At 43.2% G+C, this 23011-nt stretch overlaps 1 protein-coding gene and 1 long non-coding RNA gene across 5 annotated transcripts in view; one reads left to right on the plus strand and one right to left on the minus strand.

The window, feature by feature from the left end:
• LOC132539405 (uncharacterized) overlaps positions 1-8872 on the minus strand; it is a 211673-nt gene extending 202801 nt beyond the window's left edge. Inside the window, exon 1 of the long non-coding RNA XR_009550666.1 lies at positions 8855-8872. This is a non-coding gene — a long non-coding RNA (uncharacterized LOC132539405). The remainder of the gene's footprint in view (positions 1-8854) is intronic.
• Positions 1-23011, plus strand: part of HYCC2 (hyccin PI4KA lipid kinase complex subunit 2) — a 74352-nt gene that overhangs the window by 5270 nt on the left and 46071 nt on the right. For 3 of the 4 annotated variants that reach the window (XM_060194163.1, XM_060194164.1, XM_060194166.1), the window contains one exon: positions 13369-13467. The gene's annotated coding sequence lies outside the window, so the exon portion shown is untranslated. Of the gene's footprint in view, positions 1-13120; positions 13194-13368; positions 13468-23011 lie in introns of those variants that run through there. The other variant, XM_060194165.1, reaches the window with a different exon arrangement.

Consider the following 23011-nt stretch of genomic DNA (forward strand, 5'->3'; position numbering starts at 1 on the left):
CTAGAGTACTGCTAGGCTCTAGGTTAGGTGGGCCTATGACCTCCGAGCCTCAGATGTGGTAACCATCATGCTAGCTCCCCAGCCACAATGAAAAGGGTCTTAATGGGGTTGTTATCAGGACTAAAGTAACACAGATATGTAAGATTCTTATATAAGATCATCATCAAATGCATCATCAAATATTTAACAGACCTGGGCTGGGAAGATAGCATAATGGTTAGCAAAAAGCTTTTCATGCCTGAGATTCCAAAATCTCAGGTTCAGTCACCACTTGCAAGGACTGGCATAAGGATCCCAGTTTGAGCCCCCAGCTCCCCACCTGTAGGGAGTCCTTTTGCAAGTGGTGAAGCAGGTCTGCAGGTATCTTTCCTCCTTTGTCTCCCCTCCTCTCTCTTATCTCTGTCCTAGCCAACAACAACAGCTATGACAACAATAACAGCTACAAGAATAACAACAAGGGCAACAAAATGGGAAAAATAGCCTCCAGGAGCAGTGGATTCCCCAGCGATAACCCTGGAGGCAATAAATAAATAAACAGGGAAAAAAACATGCAATAGTAACAGCAGCATTAAAGTTTTGACTTTCAACCTATTTTGTTGTTCTTTTTTTTTTTTTTGCCTCCAGGGTTATCTCTGGGGCTCAGTGCCTGCACTATGAGTCCACTGCTCCTGTAGGCCATTTTTTCCCATTTTGTTGCCCTTGTTGGATTCTTCTTCTAGCGTTTGCCCTTCTTCCATAGCCAGTCAACAGCGTCAGGTAGAGCCTGATGTAAAGTTTCGAGACCTCCTTTGAATCTGGAGAGGTGGCAGTCGTTGACTATGTGGGTCATAGTCTGTCTGTAGCCGCAGGGGCAGTTCAGGTCGTCTCTGGCTCCCCAGCGATGGAACATAGCGGCGCACCAGCCATGGCCTGTTCGATAGCGATTGAGGAGGGCCCAATCATAACGAGCTAGGTCAAAGCCAGGTTGCCGATTGCAGGGGTCTGTGATGAGGTGTTTGTTCTTTACCTCAGCTGACTGCCAACTCTGTTTCCAAGAGTCTGGAACAGAGAAGTTCAGTGTAGGCGTAGGGGACCAGATTGGGTGACGAGACGTCAAGCGTTGGACAGGGTGGGCGAAGATATCCGCGTATATTGGCAGGTCCGGTCGAGCGTAGACGTGGGAAATGAACTTAGATGATGCCGCATCCCGACGAATATCTGGCGGGGCGATGTTGCTAAGAACTGGCAGCCATGGAACCGGCGTGGAATGGATGGTTCCAGAAATTATCCTCATGGAGGAATATAATTTGGAATCGACCAAGTGGACATGGGGGCTACGGAACCATACTGGGGCACAGTATTCTGCAGTGGAATAGCATAATGCCAGAGATGATGATCGTAGTGTGGAAGCGCTCGCGCCCCATGAGGAGCTGGCCAGTCTTGCAATGATGTTATTCCTCGCACCCACCTTTGCTGCAGTTTTTATGAGATGTTCGTGAAATGACAGAGTGCGATCGAGAGTAACGCCAAGATAGACTGGCTGGGCTTCATGCCGGATTCTCGTATCGCCAAGCTGCACATTAAGCTCACGCGAGGCCGAGGCATGGTGTAGATGGAAAACAGATGATACTGTTTTTGCAGTGCTAGGGATTAGTCGCCATTTTTTACAGTAATCAGATATCAGAGACATGTCTTTCGTGACATGTCTTGTTGAGAGAAATCTAGAGAGGGGGAGAGAAAGACAGACAACTGCAGACCTGCTTCTCTGCTTGTGAAGCACCCCTTTCCCCCTGCAGGTGGATCTGGGGGCTCAGACCAGGATGCTGGTCCTTGTGTTTTGCACCATGTTTGCTTAACCCGCTGCCTAGCACCCGGCCCCCTTTGTTGTTCTTTTTTTTTTTTTTTTTAATATTTATTTATTTTTCCTTTTGTTACCCTTAGTTGTTTTTTACTGTTGTTGTGGTTATTATTGTTGTTGTTATTGATGTCGTTGTTGTTACTTAGGGCAGAGAGAAATGGAGAGAGGAGGGGAAGACAGAGGGGGAGGAGAAGTGGGGGCCCAGGGGCTCGAACCAGGATCCTTACGCTGGTCCATGCGCTTTGCACCACCTGCGCTTAACCCGCTTTGCTACCACCCGACTCCCTTGTTGTTCTTAAAGACATTTGTTTATGAGCGGGTTGGAGAGAGACAGAGACAATAGGTCAGTAGGAGTAAGGTCTATCTTGGGTAAGAATTAGTGGTCTTTGCTGTGCTTGCTCTCTGTTGACTGCCAAGTGGCTGTTAATAAGCGCTTCATTCACTAGACACAGATTGTGTTTTGTGCCAGGCAGTTAGGAACTAGGAATAGAAATCCAACTGACAGGTGACTCTTGCTCCAAAGAAGTTATGACTTGATAATAGGACCAAGGAGCTTGTAGATAGGATTTGGAAAACAGAAGCTACTAAGCCAGAGAAGCTATCTCACTGGATAAAATACCTGGCACACAGCCCATGTTGAGCTCTAGAACCCCATGGGAGATGCCAGGGAATTGTGGGACGCTCCAGTGCTATCCTATCCCTTTCTCTGTTTTTCTGCCGGAATGAAAAACGGGTCCAGGAATGGTGAAATCATGTGTGCTCAAGGCCCCTGCTCTGTAAGAGACAGTTTAAAATAAGAAGCTTAAATTGGATAGATCCTTAGAAGATGTAAGTCTGTTTTTTTAATATTTTGAGAAATTTCCTTGCTGTTTTCCATAAAGGCTCAACTAATTTACATTCCCACCAAAGGCATTAAAGTGTTCTTCTTTCTTCCACATTCCTGCTAGTGCTTATTGTTTCTAACATTTTTAATGGGTGTGTGTAATTTTTAGTGGATTCTGTTCCTCCCGGGTGTTAAGTGGTATCTTCCTGTTGACTTGATTTGCATCTGTCAAGAAAAAAAACAGGGAGTCGGGCGGTGGCGCAGTGGGTTAAGCGCACATGGCGCAAAGCGCAGGGACGGGCGTAAGGATACCGGTTCAAGCCCCCTGGCTCCCCACCTGCAGGGGAGTCGCTTCACGGGCGGTGAAGCAGGTCTGCAGGTGTCTATCTTTCTCTCCCCTCTCTCTCTGTCTTCCCCTCCTCTCTCCATTTCTCTCTGTCCTATCCAACAACAAAGCAACGTCAACAATGGCAATAATAACCGCAACAAGGCTGCAACAACTAGGGCAACAAAAAGGGGGAAAAATGGCCTCCAGGAGTGGTGGATTCATGGTGCAGGCACCGAGCCCAGCAATAACCCTGGAGGGAAATTAAATAAATAAATAAATAAATAAATAAATAAATAAATAAAACAGAGGCAGGCGGTAGCACAGCGGGTTAAGTGCAGGTGGTACAAAGCGCAAGGATGGAAGGATCTTGGTTCGAGCCCCTGGCTCCCCACCTGCAGGGGAGTCACTTCACAGGTGGTGAAGCAGGTCTGCAGGTGTCTGTCTTTCTCTCCCCCTCTCTGTCTTTCCCTCCTCTCTCCATTTCTCTCTGTCCTATCCAACAATGACAATATAAATAACAACAATACTTAAAAAAGGCAACAAAAGAGAATAAATAAATATTAAAGAACAACTTAATCTGTGCACACCTATGTTCATTGCAGAATAATGAGTATGTACAGTAGCCAAGATTTGGGAACAACTCTAGTGCCCAACAACAGGTCGCTGGCTAAAGAAGATGCAGGGTATAGCCAGTTGGGTACTGCTCAACTTTAAGGAAAGAACTCTTGCTATTTCTGAAAAAGCCTCTTGAACTGACGGGAAGTATTAATGGAGGACATGGGTTGGTCTAAGGAGGGTCACGCTGACTGGAATAAGCTAGACAGACAAATACCAAATGTCGTCACTCAGAAGCACTCTGTCTGGGGAGAGCTGGAAGGGCTTAAGAAGGGCTTCAGGACCCAGCGCTGGACAGCAGGAGGACTTGGTAGAGACAGTGTGCTGGGGAAGATTTCCAGGAGTTGTTAAATTGTACCTGAGACAACAATCTTGTAAAAACATTTATTTCCTCAATAACGGTAATTTTTTTTCTCAACCAGAGCACTGCTCAGTTATGCTTATGGTGGTAGACCTGGGTCCATTATGTTCTCTTTCTGCCCCCAAATAAAAAATATTTTAAAAAGAAGCTGAAATTGGAGAATCAAAGAGTATTAATAGAGATAAATCTCAGCGGGGGAGAAGTAGTCATGAACCCAGGTTGTATTTTGATGTTTGCAACAACTTGAATTTGATATAAAATACTTTTGACGTCTACAGATCAAGTCACAGAAAATATTGTGTTTTTCTATTTTTTCAAGTTTATTAATCACAGAATTTTGTGGAAGGGTTGGCAGTCTGAACTGGCTTGAAAACTTGTGAGTTGTAGGGGGTCGGGCGGTGGTGCAATGAGTTAAGCACACATGGCACAAAGCACAAGGACCCACTCATGATGCTGATTCAAGCCCCCAGCTCTCCACCTGCAGAGGAACAGCTTCACAAACAGTGGGGCAGCTTCATAAGCGGTGAAGCAGGTCTGTAGGTGTCTATCCTTCTCTCCCCCTCTGTCTTCCCCTCCTTTCTCAATTTCTTTCTGTCCTATCTAACAACAACAAAATGGAAAAAATGGCTGCCAGGAGCAGTGGATTCCTAGTATCGGCACTAGAACCCCAGAGATAACACTAGAGGGAGAGGGAGAGAACTGGTGAGCTGGAGGGCATGGAGGACTTTAAATTGATAGGGGTCAGAGAGAGCGCTCAGCAGGTAGGTTATATACTTGCCTTACCATGTACAGTCCACGCTTCAGTCCCTGGCACTGGGGTGGGAGAGGGGACTGTGGTACCCTGGTGTCTCACACCCTCTTTTTCTGTCTGAATTAAAAGTGGTCCTGATGCAGTGAAATCACTCTGTGTACTTCCCTTCCCCCAGTAAACAATTAAACAATTACAGGGGCACGGGTGGGAGTAGATAGCATATTGACTGCACAAAGAGACACCCATACAGGAGGCTCCAAAGTCCTAGGTTCCATCCTGGCACCACATAAGGCAGAGCTGAGCAGTGCTCTGGTAAAAAAACAAATATAAGGTAGAGTTTAGGATTTGCATGCCTGAGGAACCTAGTTTGATTCTTGGTGCTGCATGTCCTAGAGTGGTGCTTTGGTGCTTTTTGAAAGAAATAAAATCATTTAAAAGTGTCTGAGGGCCCAAGTTCTATCCCCAGCACCACTATAGTCCAGAAGTGAGCTGTACTATAATAGTCTCTCCAAACAATGCATATCTTTAAAAAAAAGTTGCTAGTCCTCTTGGCCTTAGCACCATGTTCCTGAAAGCCTCTGCTCGCCAAGAGCCAAGTGGAGGAAGAAGCGAACGCACTGAAGCACAAAAAAGAGAGACAAGGCACATGTCCAAGTCCTCTCGTGCACCCATGGGAGCCTCAAGAGCACAAACAGGAGTTCCAGAGGCCAGAAGCGCTGGGACAGATTGGACTTTGGTGCTACAGCTTAGAACTTGATTCATTGGATCATGAACCTCCACCAGCATCTGCCAATGGGCCCTGCTTTGAGGGCCCTTCCTTGCTCATGCCAAAACACACTCCCTTCCATTCCTCTGGACTTGACTTTCTGTTCTCATTATGGCTGGATGGAACCCACGTACAATATATCATCTCTTCTGCTACTTAAGCCATGGCGGGGGGGGGGGGGAGAAATCGATGGAGTGGCGGGGGAGATAACAGAAGGACTTTGCAAAAAGACTTGGATGCCTGAGGCTTCCATTCCCAGCTTCAGTCTCCCTGCATTACAGTGCACCTCAGGTGAGCAGTGCTCTGATACAGACAGACAGACAGACAGACAGACAGACAGACAGACAGACGTCGATAGACTAGCCTGCTAAGCAAAGGCTTGCTAGAGAAGGTGGCTGGATCTGGACCTCAGTGGAATAGGGTACTTAGGCTAGAGGGTAGTTGAAGGGCATTCCAAAGAAGATAGTCATTTAAGAAGTTTGGCACTGTGTGGAATTATAAATCAGCATTGGTGACAGGAAATCTGTGTTGAGCCAGGCTATAATTTTTATTCCCCCCTGACCAGGCCATTCATGAATAAAAAAGCATATTGAACAAGCACAGATGACAAATTGTCTAGCAGAACTGTAGGTCTGCACCTTTGGTCATCTCTTGAGGCATGATAAACAAATGCTTGAGGGCTGGGGTAGTAGCATGATGGTTATGCAAAGAAACTCATGCCTGAGGCACTAGGGTCCTGGGTTCAATCTCCAGCACCACTGTAAACCAGAGCTGAGCAGTGTTCTGGTCATTCTCACTCTGTATTTTTCTCTATCTCTCTCATTAAAGTAAGGAAATAAAATATAAAACCAAATCCAACTGCTAGAGAATTTTCACAGGAGAATTTTCCTTTTTTCCTATACTTACAGCCACCTCTATGTACAAGCCATCCCTGACTTCTTTCTGTGATCGCAGGAACTTGCTAAGGGCATAGACATTTAGTAGACAGGTATCTCATGGGTGTCTGTTTGATTTTGAGGCTTATTTATGTTTTTAGGCCCTTCTCTAACTTCATGTATATATAAGTAGCAGAATCAATTTATATAAGTAATAATAGTCATCATTGTTAATGAATGTCTTAAAATAAGATCTCTAAATTTTTTTTTCCTTTTCACCTGCTTAGTGCTGGCTTGTAGTGGTGCTGAGGGTTGAACCCGGGACTTTAGAGTCTCAGGCATGTCCATGTTTTTGCATAACCATGAGGCTATCTCCCTGGTCCCAAAATAAGTCTTTTCATGTAAAATCTACTGCAAATCTGGGTGACTTCAGGGCAGCTATTTTCCATATGCTAGATCAGCATTGCATTTCTGTATTTACGTTTCTGTGATCATACTGGCAGGAAAAGACTAGACTAAGAGACACATACTGGCAAGTAAGTGCCTCTATTGGAATCACTTGTGCCCATTGATCAGAGTAAGTCATGAGTTCACATCTGACTTGAAGACAGTGTACCCTGTAAAAGAGCAGCTAGTGTTTGACCTGCAGTATCACCTCCACTTAGTAATGAGTGTTGGTGGCACAATGAGCTTTATGATTTGGGGGGTCAGAACACCCATTCTTCAAAGTAGATCAGATAGTGGGTCAAGTGGTGGTACACCTGGTTAAATTACACATGTTGCCATGTGCAAGGACGTAGGTTCAAGCCCCCAATCCCACCTGCAGGGAGGAAGCTTCACAAATGGTGAAGCAGGGCTGCAGGTGTCTCTATGTATCTCTCCCTCTCTCTCGCTCTCCCCTCTCAGTTTCTGTCTGTCCAATTTAAAAATGTTTAAAAAGATGTGGTCGAGGAGATGGCACAGTGGGTAAAGCACTGGACTCTCAAGCCTGAGGTCCTCAGTTCAACTGCTGGCAGCACATGTGTGAAATCTCATTCTTTCTCTCTCCTCCCATCTTTCTCATTAATAAGTAAATAAAATTTTTTTTAAATATGTTTAAAAAGAAGGGGCCAGGCTGTGGCACACCATGTTAAGCACTCATGCTACACTGCACAAGGAACCAGGTTCAAGTCCCTGGTCCCCACTTGCAGGGAGAAAGCTTCATGAGTGGTGAAGTAGGGTTGCAGGTGTCTCTCTCTCTCTCTCTCTGTGTCTCACTCTCTTATCTCCCTCTCCCCTTCTCTGTCTCTGTTTAACAAATAATTAAAAATTTTAAATGTTTTAAAAAACAAAAAAAAAGATTAATAGTGAGGTGAAAAACAGAAGTAGTAGATCAGATCACATGATCACTTGGTGCTCCACGATCAGTCCCCACCAGGACTCAAAGACAAAGCAGGCAGGCGGTGGGGATAGCAAGCCACTCAGGACTGCAGGAAGCTCTTTTTTAAGACAGTTGATTGGCAAATGAAGACACTGTCTTATTCTAAGCTGTGGTTCTCAGCCAGGGACGTTTGTGTTCCCTGGGGTCTATCTATGTTTGAAGACATTTCGTTTGTCACAACTTGTAGACGTGCCTCTGATGGGTACTGCGCGGAGGCTGTGTGCTGCCTTGAGCTGTGAGTGGTGCAGAGCCCCTCATGGCATGCTCTATCAGAATAGGTAGGAGGTGGGAAGGCCTGCTCTCTGTGGGACTCTGTGCCCAGTGGTCTGCGTTACCACAGGGCCACCACCCAGCCCCTGCAGAGTTATCTCTAAAGGCCACTTTGACTTCTGGCACTTCCCATGCCCCCAAGCTTCCTTTTAAGTTGGCAGTTTTCTGATGTGTTCAGGAAATGGGACACAGCAGCACTCTAAAATGTGGTTCATGTTATTTCCAGAATCTAAAGAAGCCGACTAAGCATCGTGTTTCTTTCTAACTGGTGGTAGCAGCTTTTCCTTTATTTTGAAGAGAATATCTTGACGTTCTCCAGACAGGTGGCAGTGCCAGGCATCTAAATTTCTCCTGATTCTACCCTCCTATGGGATGCATGTATCTTTGCAAGGTATCCTACTGGGCACGTAACATAAGCATGATGTTTTCAGTATTACACCGCCAAATGATCTGTTGGAACTGTACCCCCTCCCTTTTTTTTTTTTTTTTTTGCTCCCAAGGTTATTGCTGGGGCTTGGTGCCTGCACTATGAATCCACTGCTCCTCATGACCATCCTTTTTTTTTTCTTTTTAAGATTTTATTTATTAATGAGAGAGATAGGAGAGAGACAAAGAACCAGACATCACTCTGGTACATGTGCTGCCGGGGATTGAACTCGGGACCTCATGCTTGAGAATCCAATGCTTTATCCACTGTGCCAATTCTCGGACCATGTGACCATCCTTTTTCCATTGTTATTACTGTTGTTGTTGCTGTTGTATAGGACAGAGAGGAGGGGAAGGTAAAGAGGTAGAGAGAAAGATAGACACCTGCAGACCTGCTTCACCACCTGTGAAGTGACCTCCCCCCTGCAGGTGGGGAGCCGGGGGCTCGGACCAAGATCCTTATGCTTTGCACTATGTGCACTTAACCCAATGTACTACCACCCGGCCTCTGGTACCCCCTTTTTTAGAATTAAATCCTTTTAGTCTAGATTGACAGAAACCTGACTTCATTTACTACCATGGATCCTTGAGCAAGTGACTGAGCTGATCAGTGCCTTTTTCTAAAAATTGGGATGATAGTAATACTTACTGTGCATAGTTGTAAGCAGATAAAGTATACAGAGTAGTGTTTACATGACAGCTGTAATATAGAAAGAGTATGTTTCTAATCTTAGGATAATGAAAGCATAAAAGACATGATAGCGTGAAGGAAAAGAACGATTGCAGATTTAACCAGCAGTTCTCTTAAATCTGTAAATCTAAAATCTTGACTCTTTTACAGTTCAAAAAGTAGTGTTCATAAATCTATTCCTGTAAATCTGGCTTCTTACTCTCTGTAAATCTCTCTTACTTGAGGTACTAGATCATAGTTTTTTGGTTTGTTTTTTCAAATATCTTTGACCTTCAGGAAGAATTTTTTAATTTAATCAGTTAGCTGGGTAAGTACTACAAGGTCACTCAGATCTGTGCAGCCTGAGTTTGAGCCCTTGCATCCCTTGGGAATGCCACAGCCCCAGGGGAAGTTCTGGTATTGTGGTGTCTCCCTCCCTTTCTTTCTCTATACCTGACATAAAACAATGAAAAAGTGGAGTGGTGAAAGTGGCGTGTGTGAAGCTCCAGTGCTTCGAAGAAAAAATAACAGTTCTGTTGTTTTTGATGAGCACTGCTCAGCTCTGGCTAGTGGTGCCTCAAATCAAATCTGGTACCTCTCCCATGCAGGCCCTGGGCACTGACTTTGTGCTGTCTCTCGAACTCTAACATTAATAGAACTAACAATGCTGGCACTGAGAACCGAGTACTCCTGGTGGTCTTTTATTTTCCTCCTCCCCCTCCTCCTCCACTATCTTCTTCCAATAGAGAGAAATTGACAGAGGGCAGGGAGACAGAGAAATGGAGGGCTTAACACCCAGTTAAGCACACATAGTACAGTGCAAGGACCCGCACAAGTTGTAGTGAGGCACTGTGCCCCAGCAATAATCCTGGAGGAGAGAAAGAGAGAGACTGACCTGGAGCCCTGCTGCAGGGGGGTGGGGGGGTGGGGGGGCTTGAACCCAGGGCCTTGCACTTGATGACAGCCTTAACCTGGTGCGCCACCGCCTGACCCCTTTACCCTTCGCTACTGTCTTCTCATTTCTTTTTCAGACTGTTGTTTGTTTGCATATTGTTGTTATTTTACCTGCCAGGTCACTGATCAGTTCTGGCTTGTGGCGGTGCTGGGGATTGTGTCCTGTTTGCTCTAAAACCAGTTCATGGAGTGGCGTAGGAAGTGGCCCAGTGACTAAAGTGCTGAACTTAGAAGCATGAATCAGCTCCTTGGCGTCATGTGTGCCAAGTGGTGCTCTTGGGGCCTCTCTCTTGTACACACATGTGACATGTGTGCATCTTCTAAATACACTGGACTTTCAACCTTACAGTATTAGGCCCTATGATGTCATTGGTGGGATTTTTTTAAATAACTTCTTTTTCTTTTTTTTAGATTTTATTTATTTATTAATGAGAATCATAGGAGGAGAGAGAAAGAGCCAGATATCACTCTGGTACATGTGCTGCTGGGGATTGAACTCAGGACCTCATACTTGAGAGTCCAATGTTTTATCCACTGCACCACCTCCTGGACCACTCTTTTTTGTTTGTTTGTTTTGTTTTTTAACTTTAATTCAGTAGAACAGAGAGAAATTGAAAGAGAGAGCAGATAGAGGAGAGAGAGACACCTTCAGCTCTGCTTCACCCCTTGCAAAGCTTTCCCCCTGCAGGTGGGGACCAGGGTCTCGAACCTGGGGCCTTGGGCACTGTAGTGTGTGCGCGCTCAGCCAGGTGCACCACTGCCTGGCCCCCAGTGATGAGATTCTTCACCTCTGCTCAGCTTCATCAGCTTCCCCTTGATTGTTAGTGTATGAAGGTGCTGGCCCTACTACTGTACTTGCTGTGTGTATGAAAGAAACAGTGGACAGTGTTGCTTTCCTGATAAGATTCTCCGTAGTGTGTTTACATGGGTGAGGAGCTCAGAACTACCATTTAATTGGGATTTGACTATTTCAGGGGATGTGATTAAGTTGAGCATGAAAAGGAAGGAAGGAAGGAAGGAAGGAAGGGGAGGGGAGGGGAGGGGAGGGGGAGGGAGGAAAGAAGGAGGGAAGGGAGGGAGGGAGGAAGGAAGGAAAAAAAAGAAAAGAAAAGAAATCGGGGCCGGGTGATGGCGCACCTGGTTAAGCAGATGTTACGATGGGCAACAACCCAGGTTCCAGTCCACGGTCCTCCCTTGCATGGGGAAAGCTTTGCAAGTGTGGAAGCAGGGCTGCAGGCGTGTCTCTGTTTCTTTCCCTCTTGATTTCTCCCTTCCCTCTTGATTTCTGGCTGTCTCTATAAACAAAAAAAAAAAAAAAGGGAGCCGGGCGGTAGCACAGCGGGTTAAGCGCAGGTGGCGCTAAGCGCAAGGACCGGCATGAGGATCCCGGTTCGAGCCCCTGGCTCCCCACCTGCAGGGGAGTCGCTTCACAGGCGGTGAAGCAGGTCTGCAGGTGTCTGTCTTTCTCGCCTCCTCTCTGTCTTCCCCTCCTCTCTCCATTTCTCTCTGTACTATCCAACAACGACGACATCAACTACAACAACAACAACAAAAAAAGACAGGGGCAACAAAAGGGAAGATAAATTTTTAAAAAATTACAAAATAAATAAATAAATAAATAAATAAAAATAAGATTTTAAAAAAAGAACATTTTGGGGGCATTTGTGGTAGCGCAGCAGGTTAGGTGCACATGGCATGAAGTGCAAGGACTGGCTTAAGACACCCGGTTTGAGCCCCCAGCTCCCCACCTGCAGGGGAGTCACTTCACAGGTGGTGAAGCAGGCCTGCAGGTGTCTTTCTCTCTCCCTATTTCCCCCTTCTTGATTTCTGGCTGTTTCTGTCCAATAAACAAAGATACTTTTAAGTTTTTTCTAATATTTATCTATTCCTTTTGTTGCCCTTGTTATAGTTATTATTATTATTGTTGTTGTTGTTACTGATGTCGTCATTGGATAGGACAGAGAGAGATGGAGAGAGATGGGGAAGACAGAGAGGAGGAGAGAAAGACACCTGCAGACCTGCTTTACCACCTGCAGGTGGGGATAAAGATATTTTTTTAAAAAGACCTTGGAGCCGGGCAGTAGTGCAGCAGGTTAAGCATGGCACAAAGCCCAAGGACCAGAGTAAAGATCTTGGTTCAAGCCCCCGGCTCCCCACCTGCAGAAGGATCCCTTCAGAAGCAGTGAATCAGGTCTGCAGGTGTCTTTCTCCCTCTGTCTTCACCTCCTCTCTTGATTACTCTCTGTCTTATCCAACAACAACGATATCAATAACAATAACAACAACAAGGGTAACAAAAATGGGAAAAGAATGACCTCTAGGAGTAGTGGATTTTTCATGCAGGCACCAAGCCACAGCAATAACCCTGGAGACAAAAATATAAATAAATAACTAAATAAATAAATAAATAAATAAATAAACGAGGAAAAAAAAAGAACATTTTATTTATTTTGCATAGAGACCGAAGCAGATAGGGGAAAGGGAGACAGACACCTGCAGCGCTGCTTCAGCACTCTTGAAGCTTCCCCAGAGTTGAATCCTGATCCTCTGTGCATCGTAGTACTCACAGGGTATGCTGCTGCCCACCCCCTAATGTGACTTATTTACTAGAGCACTGCTCAGCTCTGGTTTATGGTGGTGCTGGGACTTGAAGGGGATGGGAGAAGTCTCCAAGCCTCAGGCATGAGAACTGTTTGCATAACTACTGTGCTACTCCCCTGCCCCAATTTATTTTCCGTATCATTTGCCGTGTTAGATTTTGTTGTAGTTCATTGGTGGTGACTACTTATGAGAAAAAAAAATGTACTTTCAGCAGTCGGAAAATCATTCTCTGATTTAAAACTTGTAACATGGTTTGTGGTAAAGCTTCAAGTACTAGCATTTTGTGTTCTTTTTAAAAATTATAAAATTTTCACTTCTGTGAAATTCATCCAAAATTACAGTTATTGGTACTTTCAATTTATGCTTGGTATTGAAGTTTTTTCTTCTTCTTTACTTTCATTTCTTGTATTTGATAGGACAAAAAGAGAAATTGAAGCGGGTGGAGGTAGAGAGGAAGATTGAATGAAACACCTGCTGACCTGTTTGTCACCTGCAGGTGGGGACCAGGGACTTTATGGAAGTATATGCTAGTTACTATAGAAAAAAAATGTGTTCCGTAATTATTTGTTTCATTAGATAGAATGTATTATAAATGTCTTGTTAAATTATTTGTACTACATTTTTGAGATTATCTCAATCTTTCATAGATTTTTATTTTTCATTTTTTATAGAGTTGGAAATATATAAGTCTCAACAAATGAATTCCACACTTGACTTCTGCTGCATTCCTGTGCCACCTCCACCATTAGAAAACTGATCTGAGAACAGAGGTAAGTTTACAGGCCTCAGCTTTTAAAGGCTAGAGAGTGAATGTGCTGCCCATCCATTCAGCCTTTTCAGAATTTCAGGAAGGCAGCTGATATGCTTGGCTGAGTACACACAACTTGTAAGAGCCCAGGTTTATTCCCCTGCCTCAGCCTGCAAGAAGAAAGCAATATGGGTGGTGAGGCAGAACTGCAAGGCTGGCTCTCTCTCTCTCTCTCTCCCTTTCTCTCAATATTTTATTATATTTTATTTTATTTTAATGAGGGACAGATATTGAGAGAGATAGCAGAGGACTGCTCAGCTCTGGCTTATAATGGCGCTGGGGATTGAACCTTCAGAACCTCAGACATGAAAGTCTTTTTTTTTTATTAATTAATTTTTAATTTTTTAATTTATCTTTATGAATTGGATAGAGATAGCCAGAAATTGAGAGGAGGGGGGAGATAGAGAGGGAGAGTGGCGGAGAGATACCTGCAGCCCAGCTTCACAACTTGTGAAGCTTTCCCCCTGTAGGTGGGGCCAAGGGCTTGAACCCAGATCCCTGTGCGTGGTAACCTGTGCACCTAACCAGGTGTGCCACCACCCAACCCCAGCATTTCTCTTCTAATAGTTTTATTGTTTAACCTGTTTCCCAAACTGTGCAGTTACTAAACTAGCAAATTACCCAGCATAATTATTTAGTGATACCTAAATCCATGCTGCCTAGTAGAATTTCTATGATGGTGAGTGTTTAGATTTAAATAGCCACATGATGCTATTGGTTGCTGTATAACATAGTTCAGCTCTGTTTTCCCCTGGGTAATTCGGTATTGACAGTAACAGCTCATCTTAAGTGCTTACATTTCATCCTTAGACCTTGAAATATTTTCATAGTAGTCAGTCTATATTTTTGAAAAATTTCAGTAACAAAATTATATTTGTTTCATATGCTTCCTACTAATTAGAATTTTGACTGTCCAATAACTTTTGTTGACTAGGAATCCTTGAGCACTTACTACAACTACTATTTTTTACCAGAGCACTACTCAGCTGTGGCTGATGGTGGTTCTGGGAATAGAACCTGAGACTTTAGAGCATCAGACATGAGAGTCTCTTTGCATAATCATTATGTTATCTATCCCTGCCCTTATTTAATCTATTTTTAGGGAGGAGAAAGGTGCCAGGTGCCAGGAAGAATCCAGAGCCTCATACAAAAGTATGCATTGTGTTATTGAATTCCTTAACTTATTTAATATTACATTAAAATATTAGATATTTAATTTATTTATTTAGATTTCTTTTTAAAAACATTTTTAGTTATTTTTTTACTAGTGATTTAATGATGATTGACAAGATTGTAGTATAAGGGGTACAATTCCATACAATTACCACCACCAGAGTTCCATATCCATTGAAAGCTTCCCTATTTATCCCTCTGGGAGTATGGACCAGAAATCTTTAGGGGTGGTCTGGGAGGTGGCACAGTGGTAAAGCTTTGGATTCTCAAGCATGAGGTCCAGAGTTCGATCCCCAGCAGCACATGTGCCAGAGTGATGTCTGATTCTTTCTCTCTCCTCCTATCTTTCTCATAAATAAATAAAATCTTTAAAAAAAAATCTTTAGGGATACAGAAGGTGGGAGGTCTGGCTTCTGTAATTGCTGCTTCACTGGGCAAGGGTATTGAAGGTCAATCCATACCCCCAGCCTGTTTCTGCCTTCCCCTAGTGGGGCAGGGCTCCAGGGAGGTGGGGTTCCAGGACACATTGGTGAGGTGTCTGCCCAGGAAAGTCAGGTGGGTGTCATGGTAGCATTTGCAACTTGGTGGCTGAAAAGCATTAAGATATAAAGCAGAACAAATTAGTTAATAATCAAAAACCTAAAGGTAAGAATATAGCAGATGAGATTTGGGGTCTTTATTTATTTAGATTTAATTGTGGGTATCTTGTTCATGCACAAATCCATACTCTGGGCCAATATTTTTATTATTTTTATTTTAATCAGAGTTCTGCTCATCTCTGGCTGATAGTGATGCTGTGGATTGAACCTGAGGCCTATGGAGGCTAGGAGTGGCATAGTAGATAAAGCCCTGAGCTCTAGCAATAGGTTCCACAAGGTCGACCCAGCACTCTGCCGAGATCGGGCGTGTTCAGGGAGCTGTGACTGTAGACCCCAGAATTCACATAGTCTAGAGTGATGCTTCCTTTGTTTTGTTTTTTTAAATTATCTTTTTATGTTTATTTTCCCTTTTGTTGCCCTTGGGTTTTTTTATTGTTATAGTTATTGTTGTTGATATCATCGTTTGGATGGGACAGAGAGAAATGGAGAGAGGAGGGAAAGACAGAGGGAGAAAGAAAGACACCTCCAGATCTGCTTCACCCCCTGTGAAGCAGCCCCCCTGCAGTTGGGGAGCTGGGGGCTTGAACTGGGATCCTTACACCAGTCCTTACACTTCACGCCACGTGCGCTTAACCCACTGCGCTACCTCCCGACTCCCTTAAATTATCTTTATGTGTTTATTATTGGATAGAGACAGAGAGAAATCAAGAGGGGAGGGGAAGCTAGAGAGGGAGAGAGGCAGAGAGACACCTGCAGCCCTACTTCACTCATGAAGCTCGCCCCCTGCAGGTGGGGGCCAGGGGCTTGAACCCAGGTCCCTGCACATGGTAACGTGCGCTCAACCAGGTGTGCCACCTCCCTGCCCCCAGAGTGATGCTTTTTATCTCTGTTTTGTTTGTTTTTATCTCCCTTTTTTTTAGATTTTATTTATTAATGAGAAAGATAGTAAATGAATTTTTTTCTTTTTCTTTCTTTTTTTTACCAGAGCACTGCTTAGCTCTGGCTTATGGTGGTGTGAGGGATTGAACCTGGGACTTCGGAAACTCAGGCATGAGAGTCTCTTCGCATAATCATTATGCTATCTACTCCTGACCATAAATAAACTTTCATTTGAAGTGTTTTGAAGACATTTGAACCTTAAATTCAAAAGCGTTTGTTTTACTAGGACAGTGCTCAGCTCTTGCCTTCTGGTGGTGCTAGGGATTGAATCTGGTTGCTCAGAGCCTCAGACATGAAAGTCACTTTGCAGAACCATTCATTATGCTGTCTCCCAGCCCAAAAGTTTGGTTTTCCTTTTCACTTATGCTTATTTTTGATTTCTTGCATTTCACTGTATATATGTAGAATGTCCTCAAGTGATCCTTCTGTTATAAGCAAACACTTAATGGGTTAATGTTTTTTCTTTATTTAAAATTATCTTTATTTATTTATTGGATAGAAACCGTCAGAAATAAAGAGGGAAAGGGGGTAAGAGAGAGAGAGAGAGAGAGAGAGAGAGAGAGAGACTTGCAAACCTGCTTCACCACTCACAAAGCTTTCACCCTGCATGTGGGGACCAGGGGCTCAAACTCGGATCCTTGCACATAACAGCATGTGCACTCAACCAGGTGCACCACCACCCGGCCCCAGCTCTAACAGTTTATAATGTTCCCAGCAACTATACTTCAAAGAGGCAAAACCAAGCTTGCTGAATGAGATCAAATTGCACATCACTTAGGACAAATGTTGCTGGCAGGGCTTCACTGGGGCACCAAAGCTGTATGACTCTCTACTTCTGGTGCTTTTCCCCCTTTATTTCAGTTAGAGGGTGAGAGGCACCACAACACTACCCTGCCCCGGCCAGCAGGGCGGTGAGCAGGGGCTAGCAACCCAATGAGACCTGAAATGATAGGGACAAGAGACGCGAAGAACGAGAGCAAGTCAAGTTTCTGATCAAGCTCTAAATTTTATTGTGAACACAGGCATTATAAGGCTTTGGGGAAGGAGGGGGAAGTGCTGGAGGAGGAGGAGGGGGAGCAATCTTCAAAGGGGGAATGTTCCTTGCAACATACAATGGATGAAATCATGTTTGCTACCACAACTATGTGTTGTGTCACTGTTTCTGATAAATGGTCTACCTGAGGGGAAAATGGCCTGCCCAGGGGGAAATGAAACTTGTCTTGAGGGCTTCCATTGTTTCAAAGCTAATCATCTATCAAAGCAGAGAAATGGGTCCTGGCATATCCTCCCTTTGTTATAATTTTAAAATTGAGGCAGGCAATGTGGGTGAGGAGCAGAGACCCTAACAGCAGGTTTGGTGGGCTTAACCAGAGGAGGGAAGTATTGACCTGAATCCTCCCGCGGGGTGGGTGCAAAACCAACCTTCCTGCATCTTATAAGGCTCTTGGTGTCTTTTTGGGGAGGGGAGGCAGAGCCACAGTTTCTAGGGAAACAATTTTTGTTGCTGACACCAACCTCCATGCAAATCAGGTTTGCTTCACGGGGGACTCAGAGGCGGACAATAGGGTCCTCCCCCTGCAGTGCTTTGCCTTGCACCCCTTACTGGTGTCCTTGCCCTGCCAAGGTTGGATGTCTCGATGCATAATTCTGAGTTTTATGCCATCCGAAAAGGGAGGTCTGTCATCCTCAGGTTCAGCCAGGCCTCTGTCAGCCAAATCAAGTCTGTGATAATGTATTTGCAAAGGGTTTAATGCCAAGGAGTCAATCTGCTGTTTTATAAAATCAGTAATCTTATTAAAAATAAAGGGTCCTTAACAAAAGACTAATAAGGGTCTCATAAGGGGCTCTGTAGTGACTCAAGACTATTTGTGGTGGAGTCTATAACCTGTTGTAATTTGTCAGAAAATTTATGGGAGGAATATATAGAGTGTCCTAGCGTGCCACCAGCAAGTCTAAGGGAAGCAGTCAGTGGATGTGATGTCCAGGGGAAGAAACACAGCACATCTGGTCTTCTGGTCAGCGCCAACTGATGAAATTTTCTTCTTCTGGTCAGCTGTGGAACAAGCAAAACTAGGAGGCAAGGACCAGGTAGAGAAGAATTGACATGAAAATACAGGATGGTGTTTACCAAAACACAGAGGAGGTGCATACACATTAGAAGTCAAGGTGAGGTTCCTTGAATATTGAGGAATATTTTGAGAAAAGTGAGCAGTCAATAAGCATGCAAAGATGAAGTCAGCAGTGGTAGGTCAGCAGAAAGAGAAGACTTGGATAAGCTGGTGAGGTTAGCTGGAGTATATACTGCCATGGTGTCCTTTGTGGTAAGGACTTGCCAACAGGGACTCTGTGGATTTTGCAAGAGCAGTGTCATCCACCATAATAAAAGGAAAACAAACATGGACATCCAGTGTTGAAAAAAGAGAAAAAGAATATGTCTCTATGACTGGAAAAGTGTGTGGCTTTGTCAATGAGATATAATAAATGGACAATTTGAATTTTTGTAAATATTAAAAAGATTTAGTATGTTACTTCATTGACACTTTAGCCAACTGAATACTGGAGGGTGCATTACCCTTCCTTTTTTTTATTATTAATTAAGCTTAAGGGTTTTAGTTTTTCTTGTTTGAGCTGTAGCCCACATAAATTTAGAAAAAATATCAACTGAGAAAAAAAAGTTTTTTTTTTTTGTTTACTAAACATGGGCAGGTGAATTACATCAATCTGTCAGAGAGCATTGGCTTTTATCAATGGAGATTAATCTTAAAAGTCTGAATAGCAAGATCTTAATTAAACAATGTAGGAGCCAGTAAAGTGCTCTTACTATGGCAGGTCAAGCGTTATAATTTTAAGAGGCTTGTAAAAAAAATGATAAAAAATTTTAGGATATGAGTGACTTTAGGAGTCATCACACACCCATAAATAAAAATTAAAAATGTTTAGTTTTAAATCTTACCATATGAGCAGTCAGTTCTTCATGTGCAGATGTACCTATAATTATTTACTTAGGGAGAGAACTTGTACCAAGTTAATTGATGATCTAATGGTTAGAATTGACTTGTTTTTTTTTTTTCCTATGATTTTAGAAGGCTCTTCATTAGAATATACCAATATGTTATAGAAAGTCAATACCTAATGTGTTGACATGATAAAATATTTACCATTTTTTAGCATTATTTTAAACTGATTAGACAGTTTAAGCACACTATTATACCTTTAGTTTACTAAGATCTTTACTCATCACAAGGCTATCATGAGTAAGCATAGATATAAAACTCTTAATAGATTTTGTTCCTTAGAACTCTAATATGGCAACTTAAAAGGCTAAAATAAAACCTCATAGTTTAAATGTTCAAAATATTAATTTTGTTAAATCAGGATTTGCCAAAACAAATCTTCTATCAGACCAAAAACACAATGTATTACCTTAATTTATCAAGAATAAACCTCTGGCAGTGTCTTAAAACAAACCAGATAATTTTTAAAAGCAGAAAGATATAAAGAGGAAAACCAGCGCAAGAGCCTCTGGCATGTAAATAATTAACATAACTATTGTGTTATCTTTTACTAACCCAAGCCAGTTTTGCCTGTTTAGTTGAGAAAGTATTTTAAAAGCTTTTTTTTTTTTTTTTTGAAATCACTTAAACAATTTTAAGTAAAATGTTAAACTTTGTTTATTAAGGACCTTTGTTTATCACAAAGCTATCACACCCTTAGGGCAGTTATGAACAAGGGTGGGTACACAACTTAATTGATCTTTCACTTTGATTTAGATAGGTAACTTAAAAAGCTAAGATAAACCTCATAGCTGAAATGTTAAAATAAATTTTTACTGTTAACATTTCTTTTAGATGACCATTTTACACTAAATAATTTTGTTGAATCACATCTGTTGAAAAAAAAAATTTTTTATCAGGCCAGGAATAGCACGTTTAACCCTTTTTTTCCTGGCAAGGCCACTGCTCTACACTGACTGGGTTATTAGAAAGTCAGTTCAAGCATGGAATTAAATTAACAAACAGTGGCAGTTGATATTGAGGTGCTGGCAATATCTACAATTTTCACAAGAGTGAGAGAGACTGCAGAGGCATTTTACCATGCCTAGATATCTCAGAAAATCTTTTTAACTAATGAATTGATGCTGATATTAGCTATCAGAAGGACGAAACTGTCCTATATTTTACTCTGGTAAAGGTGTGCCAACTCTATGAGTCTGGATCTTTAAAACCACATTTAGCTTAACTAAATCTTATTTAAAACTTAAAACAAACTTTAGTTACTTAGGGGTTAACACACATTAATGAAAACAAGGTTAGCACAGACTTAAAACATACATTCTTGGTGAAAGGAAAATTTTCCCTTTGAAAAACCGCTTTGGTTTTTGGATTCCTAACTCACAGCCTATCTATCCAGGAGGGGCGTTTGTGGCTAAGGTACATTTTACAGTTTTAAAGAAATAAATAATTAAATTTCTATCAAAAGTGTCTACTGGTTTTCTGGTTAATAGCTTTTAAGTTAAAGAGAACATCTTGTTTGATTGATTTCATTCTTTCTCTAAGGAATAGCTTGTTAGCCAGATAAGATCTCACTCAGAACTGGTTTTAAGCTTTCTGAGAGTAGAGGGAAAAAAGCTGGATCTTTTTTGGCTGACTAGTTTTAAGATAATGCCAAATCAAGAGCCCACAGTTCTTTAACTAATTGTAAATGTTCTCTTTTTTTTTTTTTTCTCTACTAATTTTCTAAGGGAAGCTGTTTTTCATGCTAGTTGAGTTTTAGCCTTGGTGGTCTAATCAGTATTATTGGCTAAGTCAAGGACCAGAGCACAAAACGGAGGGACGGTGGTGTAGGGAGGCAGTCTGGACAAGGAAGAGCCTAGGGGTTAGGGTTAACCAGTTTGAGCCTGGCTCCGAGTAACAGGGAAAGCCAAAACTGGTTTTGATTTGGATTGTTTAGTCTTAGTTTTAGTTTTAGGGATTGGGTTTTTTGGTGAGGCTAAAAATGTAAGCTCTTCTGTAACTGCAGCTATTTCTTTCATTAATTGAAGCTGCTCTCTCCGGTCAGCAAGGACCTTGCGGAGAGTGGAAATTCCTGTAAGGGCTCCTGAGCGTGCCCTCCTGACGGAGGGATTGTCAAAGAGAGGGTCAGGCTGGAGAGCAGGGGCACGGATATAGGGAGGGGAATTAAAGGGAGGAGGACACCAATCGGGATTGTAGTATCTGGCAGCCTCTTTTTCTAGCAAAGCCTCATCCTCCGCGGGGAGTGCTTCAGGAGAGGGGGGGTTTTGTGGGAGGTTTTGTAAAACTGGATAGAGGCGGGGGAAGGAATGCTGGGTTTCACTCTCATGTGAATTAGCAATAGGAGAGTCAATGGAGGGAACTTTAGTAAGTGAGGTGGAACCTGTAGGGAGGGGAACAGGGCTTTTACTTTCATCAGGTGCTGGGAGGCTTTTATTTTGACTGGGTACCGGGGGATCAAGATCAATAACCACAGAAGGGCATGGAGATGGGGTCTTTGTCCTGGACGGCGGACGAGAAAGTTGCCGGAGGACCTTTTCACCCTCTGTAATAAGGTTTTTAATATCAGGGTGATTATTATAGATTTTTAAGATATCATTAATCAAATTCCAGTAACAAAAGGCAGAAACAGGTACACGTTCAGGACCAAAAGACTAATAGTGATCAAGTGATCATTAAGACAATCAACAATTCTCCAACGTTTCTCATTTATAGTGCCTTCCTGGGGGAACCAGGGGCAAATATTTTTAATATAATCTAAAAACTTCTTTAATTCTTTCTCTTTTTTTTTAAACCCTATTTCTTCGTGTCTTGAGTGACTCCTTGAGTCCTTTAATGAATAAATCTTGTTTGCTAAATTCATGTCCCATGGTTTTGCTTACCTCAGCCGCTGTGACACTCTTCCCCAGATGCGACTCACGGGCGGGTATTTCCGTGGCGATCTCTGCGAGTCTTTGCGTTACCCCCTCGGCCGCGGTTACTCTGTGATTTCGGGTAGGCCTACCCCCTCGATCAGCGGAGTTTCTAGGTTCAGAAGGCTTCTTTGCCCCACGCTCGGGCGCCAGAATGCCCCGGCCAGCAGGGCGGTGAGCAGGGGCTAGCAACCCAATGAGACCTGAAATGATAGGGACAAGAGACGCGAAGAACGAGAGCAAGTCAAGTTTCTGATCAAGCTCTAAATTTTATTGTGAACACAGGCATTATAAGGCTTTGGGGAAGGAGGGGGAAGTGCTGGAGGAGGAGGAGGGGGAGCAATCTTCAAAGGGGGAATGTTCCTTGCAACATACAATGGATGAAATCATGTTTGCTACCACAACTATGTGTTGTGTCACTGTTTCTGATAAATGGTCTACCTGAGGGGAAAATGGCCTGCCCAGGGGGAAATGAAACTTGTCTTGAGGGCTTCCATTGTTTCAAAGCTAATCATCTATCAAAGCAGAGAAATGGGTCCTGGCACTACCCCACTACCTCCCTTTACATGTTTTATATAATACTTTTATATTTGTCATTACTGGGACTGCACTACTCTGGGCTGATTTTTTTCAAAGAGAACAGGAGAGGGGAGAGAGGGAGAGTTCCCACAGCACCAACGTGTCTCCTGACTTGGGGGGGCTGTGCTCACACCATACACATGGCAAAGCAGGCACACTGGCTGCCTGACCTACCTCGCTGGCCACTTGCGCAGTCTTTTAAAAATTCCTATTACTGGGAGTTGGGCGGTAGCGCCGCGGGTTAAGCGCACGTGGCGCAAAGCACAAGGACCAGCGGAAGGGTCCCAGCTCAA

The sequence above is a fragment of the Erinaceus europaeus genome, chromosome 7, assembly GCF_950295315.1.
Source record: "Erinaceus europaeus chromosome 7, mEriEur2.1, whole genome shotgun sequence".
Classification (NCBI taxonomy): domain Eukaryota; kingdom Metazoa; phylum Chordata; class Mammalia; order Eulipotyphla; family Erinaceidae; genus Erinaceus; species Erinaceus europaeus.